The sequence below is a fragment of the Vipera ursinii genome (genome assembly GCF_947247035.1).
Source record: "Vipera ursinii genome assembly, chromosome: W".
Taxonomy (NCBI): Eukaryota; Metazoa; Chordata; class Lepidosauria; order Squamata; family Viperidae; genus Vipera; species Vipera ursinii.
Window position 1 is genome coordinate 3,606,577 of NC_139522.1, and position 14,548 is coordinate 3,621,124.

A 14,548-nucleotide genomic window follows, 5' to 3' on the forward strand; every position below is an offset into this window, starting at 1 on the left:
CTTAGCAGGGGGTTGGACTAGATGACCTCCAAGGTCCCTTCCAATTTATTATTATTATTTTTATATATACTTTTGAAAATTAAGGAAAACAAGACTTTTCAGAAAATCCCAAACCACTTGTAAGCATCCAGAAAAAAAGTATCTTCACAGCGGTTGGTTTGAGAGGAGAAAAGAGATGAAAGGCTTCAAAGAACCAGAGGTCAGGTGAACCATATGCAATTCAGTGTTAAGTCTGTGTCAGAGCTGTTGAGATACAAATTTTTAAGAAGGAAACTGGGGAAAAAATCAGCATATCTCCCCCCCTTCCCTCCTACACCAACAATGAAAAAGTGAAAATGGAAATCAGGGAATTGTCCAAATTAAGTTCCTGGCAGCTTATAGTAAGTTGACCACCTGCTGCCGGCGTCAACCTGTGAGTTTCCACAGAGAGGGCCTCCTCAGGGTGCCACCGATCAGAGAATGTCGGCTGGTGGCCCCCAGGGGGAGGGCCTTCTCTGTGGGCGCCCCGGCTTTATGGAATCAGCTGCCAGTTGAGCTCCGGATGGCAGCTGACCTTCGCTCCTTCCGACGCGACTTGAAGACCTACCTATTTGAACAAGCCGGCCTGGCCTGATGGGGCATGCGTTGGGTTTTTTTTTTATTGGGGATTTTTTACATTTTTCTACTGTTTTTAGTTTGGGCTCGTATTTAATTCTCTTTTTAATTTTTGTAATTTGTATTTTTATATATGCCCTGTTCACCGCCCTGAGTCCTTCGGGAGAAGGGCGGTATACAAATATAATAAACTTAAACTTAAACTTAATTATCTGACAGGGTTTAAAAATTGGAGAAGATGCAAGCAGTGTCAGCATTGCCTACAGTGGTGTTTAAGAGTTTGTGAATCCTTTAGAAATTTCAGTATTTCTGCACAAATATGACCTAAAACGTTATCCACATAAGCCCTAAAATTACATATAGAGAACCCAAATAAACAAATGAGTAAAAAAAAATACTTGTTAATTGATTCATTGAGGCAAGTGATCCAAAGCTACATATTTGTGTGTGTCAAAAGTATTTGAACCTTTGCTTTCTGTAACTGGTGTGCCCCTTTTGGGCAGCAATAACTGCAATTAAATGTTCGGGATAACTGTTGATCAGTCCAGCACATCGACTTGAAATAATTTTAGCCCATTCCTCCTTACAGAACAGCTTCAACTCAGGGATGTTGGTGGGCTTCCTCACATGAACTTTCTGCTTCTGGTCCTTCCACAAGATTTCTGTACGATTAAGGTCAGCACTTCAACTTGGCTATTCCAAAACATTAACTTTCTTTCTTGAAGCATCTTTGGTTTTGTGATTTGTATGTTTTGGGTGTTGCTTGCTGCATGACCCACTTTCTCTTGATCTTCAGTTCACGGACATATACCTTGACATTTTCCTGTAGAATTTTCTGGTACAAATCAGGATTCATAGTTGTGTTAATGATGGCAAGCCATCCTGATCTGTAAGCAGCAAAGCAGGCCCATACCATGATACTGTTACCAGCATTTTCACAGATGGGATAAGGTTCTTATGTTGGAATGCAGTGTTTTCTCCAAGCAAAATGCTTTTCATTCAGGCCCAGAAGTTCTATTTTGGTCTCATCCATCCACAGAACATTCTTCCATTAGTCTTCTGGCTTATCCATGTGGACGTTTGCAAAATGTAGAAGGGCAGCAGTGTTCTCTTTGGAGAGTAGTGGTTTTCTCCTTGCAACCCTGCCATATACACCATTGTTCACCAATGCAAGAGTGGCCTTTAGTTCCTTGGATGTTACCTTGGGGTTCTTTGAGACCTCCCAGAGTATTACACACCTTGCTCTTGGTGTGATCTTGATTGGTCAACCACTCCTGAATAATGGTGTTGAATTGCCTCCATTTATACACAGTCTTCCTGACAGTGGACTGGTGGAGTCCAAACTCTTTGGAAATAGTTTTGTAATATTTTCCTGCCGAATGAACGGATGACCTTAGAGGTTCACATACTTTTCCTATACACAAAACCAGTTTGGTTGCCAGAGGCAGCCGACATCACAACCTCATTATTCAGCCATCTCCCCATGATGCTGACATGGACAAAGCAAAGAGGAGAGGAACCCATGCAAATAGGGGCAGCATGAAAATCATCAGCTGCAGAATAAAGAGATGCAGAGACTAGGCACTCTGTTTTTACTGTAGAGAATCTGGGCATATAGTGAGAATCTGCCCTACCAGGCACCAGAGGAAAGGAGAAAGACCCTCCCCTGCCTTGGGACCATAGAGCACCGCCCTGAACGCAGACTCCAAGAACAGGGAAATGACAACAGCTCCTCTCACAAGGGCTCACAGGAAGGGCTATTCAAACATTAAAGAGAGCTCAACACCAAGGTACATTGCTGAAAATCTATGTTGAGTTGACCCTACCCCATTGGTGGGAAGACAAAGTTGCAGCTTTAGTAGATTTAGGGGGCAATGGCCAACTTTATAGACTTTGCAACAGTTAAAGCATTAGAGATCCCTGTAGTGTCTGATTACACACACCACGACCCCACTGCAACTGTTGCCTAACATACTGAGCTTTTAACCCTGTATGTCACAAGACACTTTCTGATAATATTGGGATCAGAGTGTCTAAAGCTTCACAATCCTATGATAGATTGGGAGGCAGGAACCCTGTCTTTTACTGCCCCAGCTTGCCACCTTCACCATGCCCAGACAGTAAACCCCTCGTTCTAGCTGGCAGTAAGCCCCAAGAAAGGAAATTCCAGGCTACCCAGCAAGTATGCAGATTTTGCAGACATATTTTGAGAGGAAGAAGCAGCAGTCCTTTCTCCACATAGAGACTACAACTGTGCTATAAACCTGATCCCTAGGGCTAAAATAACTGCTAAGAGACAGTGTCCCATGTCAGCTAAAGAGCTATCAATTTTGAAGCAGTATCTGGACTCCAACTTGCAGAAAGGCTTTATTAGACCTTCAAAATCCCTGTCTTTACTGCCTACCTTTTTTGTGCCCTATAAACAAGACCCAGGCACCACAAACCCAAACAGTGAAATTCCCTTGAGGATTGTTCACAACTACAAGTTCCTCATATCAGACTTGCTGGGTAGGTTGCACACATTTTTACCAAGTATGATCTTTGCAATGCATGCAAACTTATTAGGGTCAAAGAGGGCCATGAATTTTTTAACTGCATTCATAACCAGATACAGTAAGTTTGAATACACCATCGTGCCATTTGGACTCAATGCAGTGTTTTCAAGATTTATGAAGCAGATTTTTTCTGATGTGATTGACACATTTGTGGTGCTTTAGCTGATGACATTCTGATCTACTCTGAAGATGAAACTTAGCATGAACATGATGTGCAGGAGGTCTTGAATAGAATGAGGGGAAATCACCTTTTTGCCAAATTAGAAAAATGTGCTTTTGACTTGAAATAGCTAGATTTCTTGGGTTACTGCATTTCCACAGATGGAGTTCAAATGGACTCCCAGAAAATCCAAGCAGTGCTTGACTGGCAAACTCCTTGCACAGCTAAGGATGTTCAAAGTTTCTTAGACTTTGCGAACTTTTACAGAAAGTTTATCCCGCACTTTGCACATAATGTTAAGCCCCTAACACAGCTGTTATAAAAGGAGTCAAATTTGCTTGGACAGTTGCTGCACAGCAAACTGCACTTGAAGAGTTAAAACAACTTTTTGCACGTTAGCCATCCTTCAACACCCCCATCCATCCAAGAGATTTATTGTCCAGACCAACTCCTCCAATGTGGTGATCTCTCTTACAAGAGGAGTTGGGGGAGGGGACCACTTTTTGCCTTGTGTGTTTTTCTCAAAGATTTTGACTACTCCAGAACAGAACTATGACATTTTTAACAAGGAGTTGTTAGCAGTCAGATCAGCTTTTGAACAATGGAGAGACATTTTTGTGAAAGTGCATGTTGGCCCAAATAAGTTAATATGAATCATAAAAATTTAGAAATGCTGCAACAGATTGAGCTGCAAGTGAGATGGAGCCAATTTTTTCCCTACTTTGTCTTTTACATCCAGTATGTCCCAGGCTCAAAAAAATCTGATGCCAGACGTGCTGTCCTGTAAACCAGAGTAGTCACAATTGCACCAAGCCCCAGTAGTAGTTACCATTTTACAACATGTACCTGCGCAAGTGACCACTGGAGTGTTAGGAGCAACACAACCACACCAGGACTTAAATCACCAGGATCAAGGCACAGCAACTTCTAGACCACTTCTTGTGGGCCCAGATGGATGACCTCCAGAGGCCCCAACCAGGTACTATATCCTTGTTTTTGATGGGGGGGGGACATTGAAGCACATGGGCAAGAATAGTGGTGCCTCCACCTTTGAGGGAAGATGTTTTGCAGCTTTGCAACAATAACCAGACAGCAGGGCATGGGGGAGTGTTCAAAAAACTACAGAATGTTAAGAGACTTGGCCTAAAATGGTAACCGACATCAAGGGCTACCTAGTATCTTGTCATACCTGCAGAAGGGCTAAATCCCACCATCAGAAGGCAGCAAGGGTTTTACAACCACACTCTACTCACCAACCCACCCACCCCCACACCAGCATACAACATCTCTGGATATTATTACTGATTTTTCCCCAGTCCATGACTACACATCCACATTAGTTGTAGTGGATCTTTTTACCAAGATGGCTCACTTCATTGCTTGTAAAGGGTTGCCCACTGAGAAAGAAACAGCTCAAGTTTTTTGGACCACATCTTTTGCTATAGAGGCATGGTGACCAGACTGGTCTCAGGGTCAGTTAATTTGCCTCCAGGTTTTTAAGGGCCCTGTCCCAACTTTAGAATGTACAAATGAGCTTAACATCAGCCCACCACCCAGCTACAAATGGTGAGGCAGAGAAGACTAATCAGATGCTCCAGCAATATTTAAGATGTTATTGCACCTACAGCCAAGACAACTGGCACTCACTACTACCATTGGCAGAATTTTCATGGAATAACTCTCTCCACACATCGATTGCTATGACCCCCTTTCAAGCTTTGTTTGGCACACATCCCAGAGTTTTGCCAGAGAACCCAAGGGAGGAGGGCTTCATCCCAGGAGCTCTGGATTTTCTGTAGGAGCAGCTTGCAGCCCAAACCTTGTTGAAACAGTAACTAAACAGGGAAAGCAGTTGTACAAGAAGGCTACAGATGTCCATTGACAGGATGAGCCAAATCATCTGAAGGAGAAACAGTCTGGCTCTCTACCAACTTTTTGGTCTCTAGAAGACCGTCTAGGAAGCTAGCTGCAAAATTTGTGAGACACGTCAAGGTCATCCAGCAGATCAATCCCATTGCATTTTGCTTGCAGTTACCTACCTCTATGAAAGTGCATCCAGTCTTCAAACAAAAGGAAAAAAACCCAGTCCAACCTATCAAAAACAGTACCATAAAAGACAGATTAGGAATGCAAGTCAAAACAGCCAAGAAAATGGTAAGACAACACCTATCCACTCTAGAGTTCAAATCACCAGGTCCAGATGGATTACGCATCCCAGGGTTCTGAAGGAGCTGGCAGACGTGATTTCAGAAACACTATACCATATCTTTCAAAGATTTTGGAGCACCGGGGAACTACCAAAGGACTGGAAAAGACCTGAGGTGGTTCCCATCTTCAAAAAAGGAAAAAAGATGTATCCAGAAAACTACAGACTTATTGTTGTGATTCAGTGTCAGCCTGTGCTCCCAGCAGCTGAGTCCGATGAACCTGAGGAGGAGGAGGAGGGGTTTGGAGAGCCTTTGGTGTCAGAGGGAGGCTCTGATGCACTGCAGGACTCTCAGCCTGACCCCTCCAGTCATATTCCTCATGAAGCTCAGCTGTGTAAGTACAAGGTGTTGGACTCAGAGGAGTCACAGCTGAATCTGTTCAGAGACACTAGAAGCAGAAGGCAATCCAGCAGAGCAGAGCAGAGAAAATCAATGAGGCAACTCAGTGAAAGGAGGAGAAGGCAGTGAGAAGCCACGCCTTGGGACTGATAATAAAAGGGGAAGGTGTGGGTAGGGCTGGTTGCTGAAGGCAACTGTTTGGAGACATTCTAAGAGAATCCTGGTCTGTTCTTGCTAATCTGTTTGACTCTTGTTTGTTAACTCTTGTTTGATATTTTGAATCATTTATTATTATTTTTTTTATTGAAAAGTTTTAAAATACATTTTATCTTTAACAATCCCCCCTCCCCCTCCCCTACCTATCCCTCCCTACCCCTCCCCCCCTTTCCCCCCTCCCCCCCCCGACTTCCCAGAGCTAAGTACAGGGTATAAAAACAAAGAACGATCATAAACATCCATATGCTACCAACAATAAATTCTTAAATCTATCACTCTCTAGCTCATATAAGATAACTACAAACAATACTAATATTTCATATAGAAAAAAAAAGAAAATAGAAAGGAAGACTTATTCAAATGCTAAATGAAACTTTTTAGTCCCATATTTCTTCTGGATATATTCAATCCATTTTTTCCACTCCATAATATAGCGTTCTTGCGAATGATCTTTCAAATAAGCCGAGATCTTTGCCATTTCTGCCAGGTCAGAAACCTTTAAGGTCCATTTTTCTATAGTCGGCAATTCCTCCTTCTTCCAATACTGACCTATTAAAAGTCTTGCTGCTGTAATTAAATTCAACATCAACTTAGTGTCCACAACAGTAGCATCTGTAATTATACCCAACAAAAAGAATTGCGGACAAAACTTTATCTTTTGCTTGAAAATCTTCTGCATATTTCACCAAATTTTTATCCAAAAAGCCTTGACCTTTTTACAAGTCCACCATATGTGAAAATATGTTGCATCTTCACCACCACACCTCCAGCATTTTGGCTGATAGTTCGGATACATACTTGCAAGCTTTTTAGGATCTAAATGCCATCTATAAAACATTTTATAAAAGTTCTCTCTTAAGTTTTGAGCTTGTGTAAATTTTACGTTCCTCACCCAGATCTTTTCCCACGTGTCCATTGTAATAACTTCTTGGATGTTCTGGGCCCATTTTATCATACAATCTTTAACAAGTTCTGTTTCTGAATCAATTTCTATCAATGCAAGATATATCCGTTTAATATGTGCTGGACCCTGATTTCTAATTTGCTTTATCAAATTTTCATCAGTCATTGCAAAACCAGTTTTCTGATCTTCTTTCCACCTGGCCCGTAACTGAGTATATTGAAACCAGGTTTGAACAATCTTCTCATCTCGCAAGAGATTATACGATTTTAAACACCATACACTTCTTTCCAAGCTTAAAATCTCCTTATACGTGGTCACGTCATGTTTGAAACCAACATTTATGTTTTCTATTGCGTGTTTTGGAATTGCCCACAATGGCATCTTACAGTCTAACTTGTGTCTATACTTCTTCCAAACTCTCAACAATGCCTGTCTTAAAATATGCACTTTAAACACATTATCTACCTTCTTATCATACAACAAATATGCATGCCAGCCAAATAACAAGTTGTGGCCCTCAAGATTTAATAATCTCTCTTGTGTCAAATTAATCCAATCACTTATCCCTGCTAACGCAGCAGCTTCATAGTATAATTTAAGATTGGGCATTTTAAGACCACCTCTTTCACGAGTATCCTGCATAATCTTAAGTTTAACTCGTGGCCTTTTCCCTGCCCAAACAAATTTATTGATACCCCGTTGCCATTCTTCCAAATTAGAATCTTTCTTAAGAACCGGTATCATTTGAAATAAGAATAAAAATTTAGGCAGGACATTCATTTTCACTGCTGCGATTCTTCCCAACAAAGACAATTGCAATTTTTCCCAACTCTCCATTTCTTTTTGAATTTTTCCCCATAGTTTTTCATAGTTATTTTTATATAACTTTGTATTAGAGGGTGACAAAAACACCCCCAAATATTTGACCCTTTTAGCAATCTCAAATCCAGTTAATCCTTCTAAAAGAGCCTTTTGCGATACTGTCATATTTTTGGCCAGAATTTTAGTTTTTTGTGCATTAACTTTAAATCCAGAAACCCTCCCATATTGCATTATTATCTCCATCAGGTCCACAACAGAGTTTTCTGGCTGGGTCACTGTAACAACCAGATCGTCTGCAAACGCCCTCAATCTATAATCCTGATCTCTAATTTGTATACCCTTAATTCTTTCCGAACTCCGTATTTTTACTAGTAATATCTCCAATGTTAACACAAATAGTAAAGGCGATAACGGACACCCTTGCCTTGTTCCCTTCTCAATATTACATGCTTCAGTCAAACTATTGTTAACTATTATTCGGGCAGTTTGTTTTTGATATAATGCCCTAATTGGTTGCAAAAATTTATCCCCAAAATTCATTTTATCTAAAACTTTCATCAAAAATTGCCAATTCAATTGATCAAAAGCTTTTTCAGCATCTAAAAAAATTAGCGCCGCAGGGATCTGGTTGTTCCTTTCCAAAAACTCTAACACATCAACTATATGCCTCACATTATTTTTCATTTGCCTACCACTAATAAACCCAGTTTGATCCCCATGAATCACCTGTTGCAGGACCCTCATCAATCTGTTAGCCAACACCTTAGCAAATATCTTATAATCTGTATTTAAAAGTGATATCGGTCTATAGTTTTTAACTTGAATAGCATCTTGATCTTCCTTCGGAATCAAAAAGATAAAAGCAGTTCTCCAAGACGGAGGCACCTTTCCCCCTCTCTGAATTGTCTGAAACAGTTCCTTTAACGGCTTTATCAACTCCATTTGTAAATTTTTGTAGTAAACCGCAGTCAAACCATCCGTACCTGGCGCTTTATCCAACTTCAATTCCTTAATTGCTATGAGAATTTCTTCTTCTGTTATCAACTGGTTAATCTCCTCTTTTTGTGCTTGCGTAAGAACCGGGATGCTAGCATTCTCCAAATATACATCAATGTCTTTTTCATTAATCTTCTCCTTAGCATATAATTTAGAATAAAAATCCACAAAGGCTTCCTTAATAAGATCCTGTTGAAACACAACCTTTCCCTTATGCTCAATTTTATCTATATTAGAAGCCCTTTGCTTTTTCCTTAGTCTATAAGCTAGCCATCTACCTGGCTTATTAGCATTGCAAAAAGTATTATGCCTAGCAAACCGCAAGTTGGTTGCCACTTGATCAGCCATCAATTTATCAAATTGTCCTCTTAATAGCTTAATAACCTCCTTAGTCTTCACATCCGATGGGTTCAAAATTAAGACCTTTTCTTTTTCCCTAATTTCATTCTCCAATTCTTTCCTTCTGGCTTCCAAAGTACGTCTGTATTTATTATTCATATATATCAACACCCCTCTCATGTAGGCCTTGCTAGCATCCCAAACCATGTCCATAGAGGTATCCTTATTCATATTAATTTCAAAAAAATCCTTCATCCGCTGTTTACATTCTTCCACATTTCTCTGATTTCTAAACAAATTCTCATTTACGCGCCATGAGCGCCTATCCCTATTGTCCTTATTGATCTCTAACCAAACTGGACTATGGTCCGAAATAGTTCTTGCACAAATCTTTACCTTCTTAATCCTAGAAAAAAAATCATTAGTCAGCAAAATAAAATCAATCCTAGAAAAAGATTGATGTCTGTCAGAAAAAAAAGTATAATCCTTTTCATGTAAGTGTATGTCACGTCAAATATCTCGCAATTCCAAGTCGTCCTTCATTTCAAAAAAAGATTTAGGCAATCTGGCATGACTCGGAGCATGCTTAAAAGAACCAGCCTTGTCCATCTGTACATCCAAAACACCATTCCAGTCCCCCATAAAAATAAACGATTTGTAATCCAATTGAGTAAGCTTTGTATGAAGTGAACTAAAAAAATCAGCTTGTTGTTGATTAGGAGCATACAGTCCAACTAAGAGCGTTTTTTTACCTTCTAACAACAAATCTATCATAACATATCTTCCTTGCTTATCTGCTTCAATTAATTCCGCTGTTAGAGTACTTTTAACGTAGACAACCACTCCATTTTTCTTATTCATCGCAGAAGCAACAAATTGCGTGCCCAACCTTGAGTTCGATAAATACTTTTGGTCCATAACCCTAATATGCGTTTCTTGCAGACATATAACATCAATCTTAAATTGTTTTAAATATTGAAAAACTTTTTTTCTCTTCTGTGGTGAGTTTAATCCATTAACATTCCAGGTTAGAAATTTAGTCACCATGCGTGGCATCCCAAAGCTTTTGGAGCACATCTTTAATAGCCCCTATATTTTCTTTGGGCTGCGCTCCTCCCACAGCTTCACTATAAGTACGCTTTGAGAGTTCCATAAACTTCTGCTGGTCTTGCTCTTGTACTTGTCTTGCTCGTTTTACAGCGGCACGCGTCAATCTCTGCTCTCCAGCAGCAGCCGATAAAGCTGTAATTTGATCCCCTCCCGCACCATTCTCCTCTGTCTGTCCACCTTCAGCCTCTTGAGGTTTTCCCTCTCCAGATCCCTTTGCAGCTTCCAGGAGTGATAGAGGGGTTGCTTTTAAAACATTATTGTAGAAATCACGCGCCTGAGTCACAGTAACCAGACGATATCTTTTACCTTCGTGCATCACCACCAATCCAACTGGAATCTCCCATCTAAACTTAATATCACGTTACTTAAGTTCCTGTACGAGAAATGCAAAATCCTTCCTTCTCCTTAAAATCTTTGGAGGAATTTCTTTTAGAACCAGAACTTCTTGCTCAGCAACCACAACTTTAGTATCATAAGCAGCTTGAATAACTTCATCTCTAGTTGCTCTCTTTGTAAAATATACCACCACATCTCTAGGTAACTTCCTCTGCCTTGCAATCCATGAATTTACACGAAAAACTTTATCCATGCATCCCTCTATTTCAGATGCTGGCTGGCCCAATACTGCTTCCAAAGCCTCAGAAATCAGCTGCTTTAAGTCTTCTTTAGGATTCTCTTTTAAGCCCCTGATTCTAATAGCATACTGCATCTGATGATACTGGACAAGACTCAATTCTCCGTCCATTTTATCCCTTAAATTTTCATTCTCCAGTACCTTTACTTCTAATATAGTGTTCTTTTGACTAAGATCCTCCATTTTTTCTTCCAAACATTGCACACATTCAGCCACGCTTTCCACTGTAGACAAGATGTCTACCCTCATTGCACTAAACTTCTCGTTAAACTTCTCTTCCATCGTCTCCTCCAATTTCTCCAATTTCTCCTCCAACTTTACCATCTTATCATCCAGCATTTCTGACATTACCTGGGATTGCTTTGCAAAGGCATCTTGTAAGTCCTTTAGCGTCAATGCCACAGGAGGTGCAGGAGGAAGCAAAGCTTGCAACGATGTCTGTTGCACCGGGGAAGTTCCCGCACTCCGAAGAACTTTAGAGGAAGATTTAGCCGCCATCTTTCGTCACTTTCACTTGTTGCGCACTTTCACTTTAAGTTTATAAAGTCCATTAAGCTAGAGAGTAAGAATAAAAGTCCTCTTCACCTTGACCTCCTGTACCGCTCTGCCTGCTCCTTTTATTCCAAAGTCTTTCCTTCTGGCAGGGGTGGTCGCAACCCAGGCTACGGGGGAGTTCAATCCTTCAGCCGCCCAAGCTTTCAGCTCAGGCGGCCCCGGAGAACTCAACCCCTACCTGGGGCCTCACCCCCTCCTCTTCTCCCGAGGAGGGGGCTTCAAATCCACCTAAACAGCTGATCGGCGCTGTTTTAGGTGGAAAAACTCTGCTGTGAAGCGGACAGCCCGAAACGGCTATCTTCGGCGCCGCGCCGCCACCGGAAGTCAATATTTTGAATCATTTATTGAAGGAAATATTCTGTTGCCTTTTTGTTTGAACTGTAAATAAATTTGGGTTGGGTTTTTCCAGCCTATTGATTGTTTAAAGGAAGAAGGGGTTGTCCCTGACACACAAACAGGGCCGGTCGTAGGCTGGAACAGAACACCTATCAGCTTGACCTCAATACCTGGGAAGATTCTGGAAAAGATTATCAAGCAACGAATCAGCAAACACCTAGAGGCAAACAAAGTCATAACCAAAAGCCATCATGGGTTTGTCAAAAACAGACCATGCCAGACAAATCTTATTGCATTCTTTGACAAAGTGACAAAATTAGTGGACCAGAGTAATGCTGTGGATATAATTTACTTGGACTTCAGTAAGGCATTTGATAAAGTAGACCACAACCTACTACTTGATAAGATAGAAAAATCTGGGTTAGAAAGCATCACCACCAGATGGATTTGTAACTGGCTGACCAACTGCACTCAACACATAGTCCTTAATGGAACTGCATCTAAATGGAGGGATGTATGCAGTGGGGTACTTCAGGTTTCTGTCTTAGACCCAGTACTCTTCAATATCTTCATAAACAATTTAAATGAGGGGATAGAAAGGGAACTCATCAGATTTGCAGATGACACCAAGCTGGCGGGAATAGCCAACACTCCAGAAAATAGGTTCAAGAGCCAGAAGGATCTTGACAGACTTGAACACTGGGCCCTATCTAACAAAATAAAATTCAGTGGTGAGAAAAGTAAGGTTTTACCTTTGATAAGAAAAACCAAATGCACATACATATTAGGTGGTACCTGGCTCAATAGTAGTAACTTTGAGAGGGATCTTGGAGTCCTAGTAGATGATCACTTAAATATGAACCAGCACTGTGCTGCATCCACCACTCTAGACTCTAGAAAAAATGCAGAGAAGAGTAGCAAAGATGATTAGGGGACAGGCTAAAGAATGTTTGCAGGAATTGGGTGAATCTAATTTAATGAGAAGAATGACTAGGAGTGACAGCAATGTTCCAGTATTTGAGGGGCTGCCATAAAGAAGAGGGGGGGGGGTCAACCTATTCTCCAAAGCCCCTGAAGGCTGAATAAGAAGCAGTGGATGGAAACTAATCAAGGAGAGAACCAACCTAGAACTAAAGAGAAATTTCCTAACAGTGAGAACAATTAATCAGTGGAATGGCTTGCCTTCCGAAGTTGTGGGTGCTCCAACACTGGAAGTTTTTAAGAAGAGATTGGACAGCATTTGTCTGAATTGTATAGGGTCTCCTGCTTGAGCAGGGGATTGGACTAGAAGACCTCCAAGGTCCCTTCCAACTCTGTTATTTTGTTAAGAAATGAAAGAACTGGGAATAAAAGAACAGATTGTGTTGACTTGATGCTTTTCCTCCATAAATTAGTTTGCATTTGCTACAATTAATCATCCAAATATATAATTACAGCTAAGCATCTATATACTGTAGCTATGATGAACTAGTATTGTTAGTGTATTATATAAAAATGTTTTATAGCCAAGGAATATGGTAAAGAACATGTCCACGCAACCTTAACCTTATTCCACAAAGGTATATGTTTACTTGAGTGCACATTCTAACTATGTTTCTCGTATCAGCATTACAAGTAAAGATGCAGAGTGAGAAAAGCACTTCTCCCAGAAAGGGGAACTGAATCTATTTTCCTTTGCTATGGTGCACTTTTTAAAATGGTCCATTCAGGTATCCTTTTTACTCTGTTATATGCACTGCCTTCCTTTCCTTGTAAGTCCACAGACCATACACCAAGTTGTGCTTATTTAATCAAATTTATATGGTCACTCATCTCATGGAAAGTGACTCTGGGCAGTGTACATTAATCCAATTAAAAAGTAAATTTATCCATTGGCCTGTACTGTAGATTTGGTTTTATGCTAAGCATACATGGATACTGATGATTATATTTGTAAGTTCCTAATAGATTTATTTAGGTTTAATTTTTACATATAATAAACATACTTTTCTTTGTGTTATTCATATGAATTTTGTGTGTAATATACATAGTTGCTTTGGTAGCTAAATGTTTTTTCTGAAATAATGAAGTGTGAATGCAATATACTGTGTTTCCCTGAAAATAAGATCTGGTCTTTTTTTTTTTGCCTCCAAAAGAGGCACCAGGTCTTATTTTAGGGGGCTGTCTTTTCCACTCACCTCCAGCACCGACAGCCCCGCCCAGCTGGTCCACTTCTTCTACAACCGAAGGAACAGCTTCATTCTGCAGCTGAGAATGTAGCTCCAGCTTGCATTTCACCATCAGAGGCCTTTCTGGAAGGCCTCTGCAGCTGAGAACCAAGCTGTGGATTCAATCCGTAGCTCAGTTCTTGGCTGCAGTGGCCTTTCCGGAAGGCCTCTGCCTGTAAACTGCAGGCCAGGGGATGCCGCAGAAGAAGTGGGCTGTCGAGGAGAGGCAGGCTGCAATGGTAAGTGGGTGCAGAGCGTGGGGGGCAGCTCCACCCCCACCCTAACTTGATTTTTAGGCGTGTGCCTCGCCCCAAAACTAGGTCCTATTTTTGGGGTAGGTCTTATATTAGGCCCAACCCCAAAAATCAAGCTAGGGCTTATGTTTGGGGTAGGGCTTACTTTCGGGGAAACACTAGTAATCAAGGTGTTAGACTAGGAACAGAGAGACCCAGGTTCTAATCTACCCTCGGCTGTGGAAAACCACTGGCTGACCTTTGGTCAGTCATTGTCTCTCAGCCCAACCTACCTCGCAGAGTTGTTGCTGTGGGGAAAATTACGAAGGAGCATTATATAT

The 14,548-nt window shown here is 40.9% G+C and overlaps 1 protein-coding gene across 1 annotated transcript in view; it reads left to right on the forward strand.

Moving 5' to 3' along the window:
* The first annotated feature begins 1,188 nt into the window (after positions 1-1,188).
* Positions 1,189-14,548, forward strand: part of THRA (thyroid hormone receptor alpha) — a 358,095-nt gene continuing 344,735 nt past the window's right edge. Inside the window, exon 1 of the mRNA XM_083375949.1 lies at positions 1,189-1,269. The gene's annotated coding sequence lies outside the window, so the exon portion shown is untranslated. The remainder of the gene's footprint in view (positions 1,270-14,548) is intronic.